The 8,098-nt window shown below is 45.0% G+C and overlaps 1 pseudogene; it reads left to right on the top strand.

Moving 5' to 3' along the window:
• Nucleotides 1-3,715: 3,715 nt before the first annotated feature.
• Nucleotides 3,716-7,090, top strand: LOC117460691 (ATP-dependent DNA helicase PIF5-like; annotated as a pseudogene).
• Nucleotides 7,091-8,098: the final 1,008 nt, after the last annotated feature.

Here is an 8,098-nt window from a genome sequence, read left to right on the forward strand (position 1 = left end):
GGTGTTATGCCGCAGATAGAAGCCTTGCAAACATTGACGCCCTGTTCGCGGGGACGCGCAAACGTCACGTCATCGCCTGTATTGACTGTTTGTCTAGTTAGTGCGAATGCTGTTTACAGCATTCCACTATAGTACTTCAAAACTTTATTCTTCCCCTTATTATTTCAGCCAATACTTTGGCTCTCCATAACTTCAGCTTACTTTCAGCTACAGAAACCATTCAAATATTAAACTATTCAACCTTTTCAGCAATTGATAAGAAACCTTCAACTTTTTCAAAAATATTTCATACTTTTTGAAATATTCAGCTTTTTAAACTATTTTTTTAACATTGAAGTCAATGGGAGATGCCTTCAAATCCACTTTTCCTACACTTTGCGCCAAATGCATCTCCTTCCACATAATTTCAGCCAGACACTTCATTCCAACTTTCAAATGACCACAATACCTCCCTCCTCATCTTCCTCCTCCTCATCTTTCTCCTCCTCTTCTTCATCTTTCTCCTCCTCATCTTGCCAATCCATTACCAAACTACTGCCAATCAGGAACTGAGAAGTTTGTGGAACGTCCTTGTCACACATTGCAGACGGTAGTCTACCATATCTGCTCTCCAACAACCACCATTTCTGAGTTGCTCGTTCACACTATATAATCTGTGTTGCTTAATGTCCCCAAGCAAATGGTCATATCATGAGGTAATATGCTGTGCACCCTCTACATCACGGCATGTTACGTGTCATGCCATATTGCTTATGAAGTAGTTACTGTCATGCTACATAACTGACATGATTGTCAATTAACACATGAGCAGTCGTTACATGACCCACGATGTGTAACAGTGTTTTTCTGTAGGTTTCAGATATATGTGAGGATGCCAAGGCTGAAGAGGCAAAAGATGAGTCGCTTCACTCGAAAAGCAGTTCCTCCTCACAACACAGGTCAGTGCCATGAATCCATTCAATTAGGGCTGCAACAAACGACTAATTTGATAGTCGATTAATCTATCGATTAATGAAACGATTAATCGACTATTCGGACTATTACGCCTTGCACAATTTCTCAAACGCTCTTATTTAGCCATCAACTTTTAGATTTAGCTTGAGGTTGTTTTAGGCATGTGGAAACTAACAATGAAGACAATAAAGATGAATACTTGATTAAAAAATACATATTATTAAATTAACTAAACAAATTGTTTACAAAATGAACATTGCTTTTCATTTAATTAAATAAATAATATTTCACATCAAAAGAAACAACAGTGTTTTAGCAAATAATAAATAATGTGATGACAGAATTGTAAACAGAATAGCTGAAACTTTAACAAACTAACTAATTCAGTTACCTCGAATCATTAAGCCATGTTTATATAATTGAGTTAACTCCGTGTGTTGCTGCTAGCATACATAACACCTGACGTGAAAACGTTACTCGTGGACGGGGCTACAGAGCTGGTAGAAAGACAGTCGACGTGGAGCACTTTTGCTAAATGTTTAGACAAATTGCTCGTATTGCCGCCCTTACATGCTAAACTCTTATTGCACTTTTGGTAACGAGCATCGAGATGGGTAAAGTTTAACCACACCTCGGAGCAGCGTTCTCTCCGCCATCTCCGCAGTGTGTTGCTGCATGTAGCAGCCGCGTGTGTGTAAACGGCCCCGCCCCCTCCCAAACAGACCAGGGAGAGAGATCTCGTCTGATCGAAAATACATCATAGACGCATTTGTTTGTCTTTTTACATATTATAAACGAGCTGGCCACACTAAGACTGCGATATAATGTTTTTGTATCAATAATACATGACATATATTTTTTAAATGTCTCCAGTACCAATAACGTTGTAGCTTAACGGCGCGTAAAACGCACGTGATGACGTCACCAACGAATCGACGACTGAATTAGTTGGCAACTAATTTGGTAATCTATTTTAATCGATTAAGTCGATTAGTTGTTGCACCCCTACATTCAATGCACATGTGCTACATTGCCTTCCTCTGTTATTATCCAGCCAACGACAGTTGGTAACAGGTGGTTTACATTGCCTATTAAAGGACAACCAAGGGCCAAGTTGCGTGCTCTTGCTGCATTGATACGACACACACTTTCATGTGTCTGCACATGGAAGGGTTCAGTGCTGGACTCCGTTCAGATGGAAGCACAGAAGCTGGACATTGAAGTGCTGGCCCCAGGATTTAAAGGACACATTGACATCTTTGACTCTCTGGACTTTCTCCATGGGCACTGAGACTAAAGGTCTTTGCAACGTCACCCTGTCTGATGGTAAGTGTTCTGCACTGTATGAAGCTTTGCAACTGGCTTTGCTGTCACATGCATCATGTTTGCTAGACATAGGTGGATTCTACTGTGCGATTATCAAGCACAATGAAAACTTCTCTGTTGTGCATCTTCAGCCTGGTGATTCCAGTGCAGTGCACATGTCATGTGGCAGGTCTGTGGCTGTTCTGCACACCACCTTCGATGACCTCATGCTGTATATCACTGCTTTGTCACACACTTACCAAGCTCCTGACTTCAGCGTCATCACTGTGAATGCCAAGGCGGCACTACATGGTGTGGCAAGTCATTCACACAAAGCCGATAACGTTGCACTAAGGGTGCACACTACATCTTCCGAAGTGACCTTCAGTAGCACATCTCCCAATGACAGCCGCCCATTGTCAACAGCCAAAGGTGTTGTATTGACAAAGTGCTTTGTGCCCCTTAACAAGTGGTGCCCAAACGGAAATGACGGCAAACACTTACTGCCAAGTCACACTGTGCCTGAAGTACTGAGTCCCAGTCATTGTACAGCGCCCCCTGAACATGTCAGATATGTTCAAGGGCATTTCCATCAAGCCCACCCCAAATACCGTGCAAATGCAGGACGTCAATGTGTTGCCATGTCTTTGGCCGCTATGGCTTGTCACAAGGGGAAATCGGTCATGACTTGGAACAGACTACAACTTGATGAGGTTCTCAATGCTGGGAACAAGCTGTACTCTTTCCTGGCTAGAAGCCATTGCATATCTGATCTGTCCGGCCAAAACATCTTCTGATTGCTGATTTGCCACCCACTGTCACTTTACCACCTTACACATACACGTTGGACTGCAGCAGCCCCGTCAGTGGAGATCTGTTTAAGGACACCGGTGAGCTCTACCGTCTTGGGCTTGCATTCCCTTTAAAGGCCAGTCTTAACAAGATCTTTGCCACATACAATCAATGCTTCCTCACTGTTGCAACAACTACTTGTGCTATATTCCATCAGGACGGACAGTATGTTGTTGTTGACTCGCATGCACGTGACGTCAAAGGCAAGCCCAGTTCAACAGGAAAAAGCATACTGCTATGCTACAGGACTGTGGACGACATATGTGTTCACATTCGTCTTTGCAGTGGCTACACACAATCCACATTCGGAGCCAACTTTGAGATAACAGGAGTTACTCTGAACAGCACAGTGATGATTTCAAGCCGCCGCACTTCTTCTGATGTCAGTGCTACGCCGCCCACCTCAGAACCTCCTGATATTGATGCCGCCACACTTGCTGATGCAGTACACACACAGCAACACCTACTGCGCCAGTGTACAGACATACTTGCCAAGCCTGATTGTGAAGTGAATCTGGACATACTTGCCCCAAGTCCTGTTCAGCTGGTAGGCGCCACACACAGTATGGACGACGAAGATGTTACAATCATTGGTGTAACGACAATGCCAGCATATCAGTTCTATGTGTTGTCCAAAGACGTGGCACACACTTTGAGTAATCAGTTACAGGTGCACTACACGGACAATGGGGCACCCCCCGGTGCCCCGTGCTCAACTGACGACATTGTCGCTGATGGCAACTGCTTTTTCAGAGCCATATCACAAGTCGTGTGTGGGAGCCAAGATTCCCATCACATATTCAGGCATAACATTGTTCAACACATGATGTGCAACGAGGAGCTCGTAAGTTGCTTTCTCAGACACCAGCACTCCAGCGTAAAGGACTATTTGAAACAATCCAACATGTCTCACACATCAACCTGGGCTACAGAGGTAGAGATCCACGGCGCTGCTAACCTGCTTGGACTAGATATCTACATACACAGTGGCACATGGTTGAAATTTCAATGTCGAGGACCGAGACTCACAGAGCAAAACATTTATTTGAAACATTGCAATGCCACACACTATGAACCCGTTCTTTGCACAAAGAAGGGGAACTTGTTGGAATGTCATATGTTGTGTAGGTCTCCAGCCTTGCCCTATGCTAGAGCAATGGTAACGAGGAGTGCTAAGAGGGGCAACGTTGTGTCACAGGTTGCAGATGACATGTCTGACACACAGCCCACTGAAAACCCCACCTGTCCTTCAAGTGCCCCTCGCTCCCAACCTGGCACCACTTCCAAGTATATCAGAAACAGGAAAAGACTGGATAGTAAACGACAATATCATGCAGACACAACCTATCGACACCTGAAGAAGACAACACGTGGAAAAAAATATCAAGGCAATCCACCATACAAAGCCAGAGTGAAGGCTGCCTGGAAAAGACACTACAACGACCATGACATGTACAAAACTATGTGCGGTTCTCAAATGACACGCAGCCGGAAAAGTACTTCCAAAACATTTTGCAGCTGTTCCTACCTTACCGTGTAGCTGATGACCTCAAACCTCCAGGTTGTCCCACATTCGAAGAGTTCTATCGCCATGGTCACTGGCTGCTAGACGGCCAGCCTCACCCTGTTAAAGACACTGTTGACGTGAACAGGCAAACTTTTGAGAAGGAATGTCAAGACATCACACATTCGGCAAATGACATTGTAAACCAAGACATCCTTGAAGATGCCTGGTGCCAAATGTGTCCCGATCAATGTCTGGAAGATTTGGAATGTGACGAGGAAATGAGGCTACGCGTGCAAACCGTGGATGAAGACACTGATGACAATCCAGACATCCCTGACAGTGGTGCCCAGGGAAGTCGTTTTGAGGCACATGCTAACTCCATGTGTCGCCCTGATGCACTTAACCTCCTCAGATCACTGAACGTCCAACAGAGAGACATCTTCTACCAAGTCAGACATTGGTGCCATGCCAAAGTCAATGGCAAACAGCCAACACCTTTCCATGTCTTCATCACTGGCGGTGCTGGCACAGGGAAAACACACCTCATCAAGGCCATCCAATATGAAGCCACTAGATTGTTGTCCCAGGTTGCTAGTTCACCGGACAAGGTCACCGTCTTGTTGACTGCCCCAACTGGCATTGCTGCTTATTCCATCCAAGCCACCACAATACATAGCACATTGTCTATAGGCATGAATGTGAAACTCCCCTACATGCCCTTAGGCGAGGCCAAACTCAGTACCTTACGTACTGAATTAAACGACCTGCAGATCCTGGTGATAGATGAAATCTCTATGGTCAGTCATAACTTGCTGGCCTACATTCACGGCAGGCTTCGCCAAATTATGCAACCCGGGGATCATTCGCCATTTGGAAACGTCTGTGTCATAGCTGTGGGAGACTTTTTCCAGCTCAGCCCAGTTCAAGCCAAGGCCTTGTATTTGGAGGCACCACTATGTGATTTATGGAATGGCAATTTCTCCATCGCACAGTTGACCACCATTGTACGCCAACAAGACACTGTCTTTGCCGAAATGTTGAACAGACTGCGTACAAGACTCAAAACCACCGCCCTTCATCCAAGTGACATCGCACTGTTGAAAAACTGTGAAACCGGACTCGCCAGCTCGGCCTTGCATATTTTTCCCACCAACGCACAAGTCAACGCACACAACATCATCCAGTTAGGCGCCACATGTCCAGACCACTTGTGTGTGCAGGCACTGGATTATGAGAAAAATCCAAAAACCAGACTCATGCAATTGAAACAGGGCCACTTCAAACATGTCTACCAATCCATTCTACCCGAGTCCTTGGACATAGGACATGGAGCACGTGTCATGCTGATCAAAAACATCGATGTGTCTGACGGATTGGTGAACGGAGTGTGCGGCGAAGTCATGAACATTGTCATGAATGACAGCAAAACCTCTGACAACACTGTCTTTGTGAAATTTGACTCTGACAAGGTGGGAAGTCACCGAAGGACGCGTTCCCCTAAATCTCCTGCACACATTTCAGCTACTCCCATACACATGGAGGAGGAAAGGTTTGGCGGCAAGGGGCAATTGCGCAAACAGTTTCCATTGAAGTTGGCCTGGGCTTGTACTGTCCACAAGGTGCAAGGACTAACTGTAGACCAAGCCGTCATTTCGCTTAAAGGCGTGTTTGCACCGGGACAGTCATATGTGGCTTTGAGCCGTGTTAGCAGCTTACTTGGCCTGACACTGCAGGACTTCAAAGACAGCGCCATCTATTGCAAACCCAATATTCAAGACTCCCTTGCAGGCATGCCAGCATTTGTACCCATCAGTACTACACCCACACAGAACACTCTGTCATTCTCAATATTCTCTATGAATGTTCAGAGCTTGCCCAGTCATTTACCTGATCTAACACTTGCTGTTCAACCATTTCCCTATAGCTGTGTGGCTGTCACAGAGACATGGTTACCTCACACTGTCACACCTGACACTACACGCATTCCAAACTACACATTTCACAGTATGCCACGTTGTAAGGCCTACAACACACCGGACCCGGTTTTGGCAGCATACAAGGACCAACAAGGTGGCGAAACTGTATCTTCCCAACCTCAACATTGAATGCATTGCCTGTCATTTCACTGAAGACAATTTCATTGTTGCGGTTGTTTATCGACCACCAAACTATCCCATGACACAGTTCAAAACCAACATGCCCCAGTTGACCAATGCCCTCAATGCCACATCAAACAACATTGTCATGTTGGGGGACTTCAACCAAGATCTGCTCAAATCCACTTCAATGTCCACATTCATGACAACCCTTGGATACTCCCAACTGGTATCTGAACCCACAACAGAAAAGGGAACATTGATCGATCATGTATATCTCACAAATACAAGTCCATACCTGGGAGAAACCACGGTCAAGCCAATGTACTTCAGCACTCATGAAGCAGTTCAATGTCTACTAAGAAAGCGGTCCTAACCAGTTCCATTTCTGGAACTGACAAACAACACTCCGTACATTTGGTTGTGTCTGGACAGTGGAAGCAGGGACAGGAACCTCAACACCTTGATCCCTGCCAAGTCCTACATGACTGTTGTTGGGTGTCAGTGCCACAACAACTACTTTTCAGCAATCCACTCATGGTACAAATGTAAATTGCTTGTGTGCGTGAGCAGTGGAAGCAGGGACAGGCCTACAATGTGCCTTCATCTATGCCAAGTCCCACATAGCTGTTGATTGGTGTCAGTGCCAAAACAACTTCATAGGAGCCATGTACTCACAATATAGATAACATTTGGTTTTGCCTGTAGACAGTGGAAGCAGGGAGAGGCATACACATGCCTTCATCCCCGCCAACTCCACACACAACTGTTGCTTGGTGTCAGTGCCAGAGCAACTACTTAGGAGTAATGTGTGACTGTACATATGTTGTGTCCTTGGGCAAGACACTTTACCCGCATTTGCTCATGTGGGTAATGTCCACAGTAATGGCTCTTACATGTCTAATATCTGTAATGTGTACTTGTACAGCGCTTTGAGCACCTGTAAAAGCGCTCTAATAACAATATGTAATGCCTTATTAATATGTTTATGTATGCGTACGCAAAGAGAGACACACTATTGCCTATATCAATGTCAACACCATCCACAACAAACCCCAACTAATTCTGTGTCATCTTGCACTTGTAACCAACCCTACTGTGCATTACTTTACAGTCATTTCCACAGGTTGTTCCACTTTCTGCAAAAACGTCTGCATAATCCACCCTCATCCACATTCCCACATCTACACATATCACTTCTCACACAACACCAATCACTCTGTTTAATTACATACACTAAATAAATCACACCAACATTTCTCTATTTCCATTCCAGTTCACAAACTGTTTTAATTTTTCTTCTCTCCCATACCACACCTAATCACCTACATGTCTTACTACACAGGGAATGGAGAGGTCTTTCATGCTTATAGCAAACCCCACT

The sequence above is a fragment of the Pseudochaenichthys georgianus genome, chromosome 16, assembly GCF_902827115.2.
Source record: "Pseudochaenichthys georgianus chromosome 16, fPseGeo1.2, whole genome shotgun sequence".
NCBI lineage: Eukaryota > Metazoa > Chordata > Actinopteri > Perciformes > Channichthyidae > Pseudochaenichthys > Pseudochaenichthys georgianus.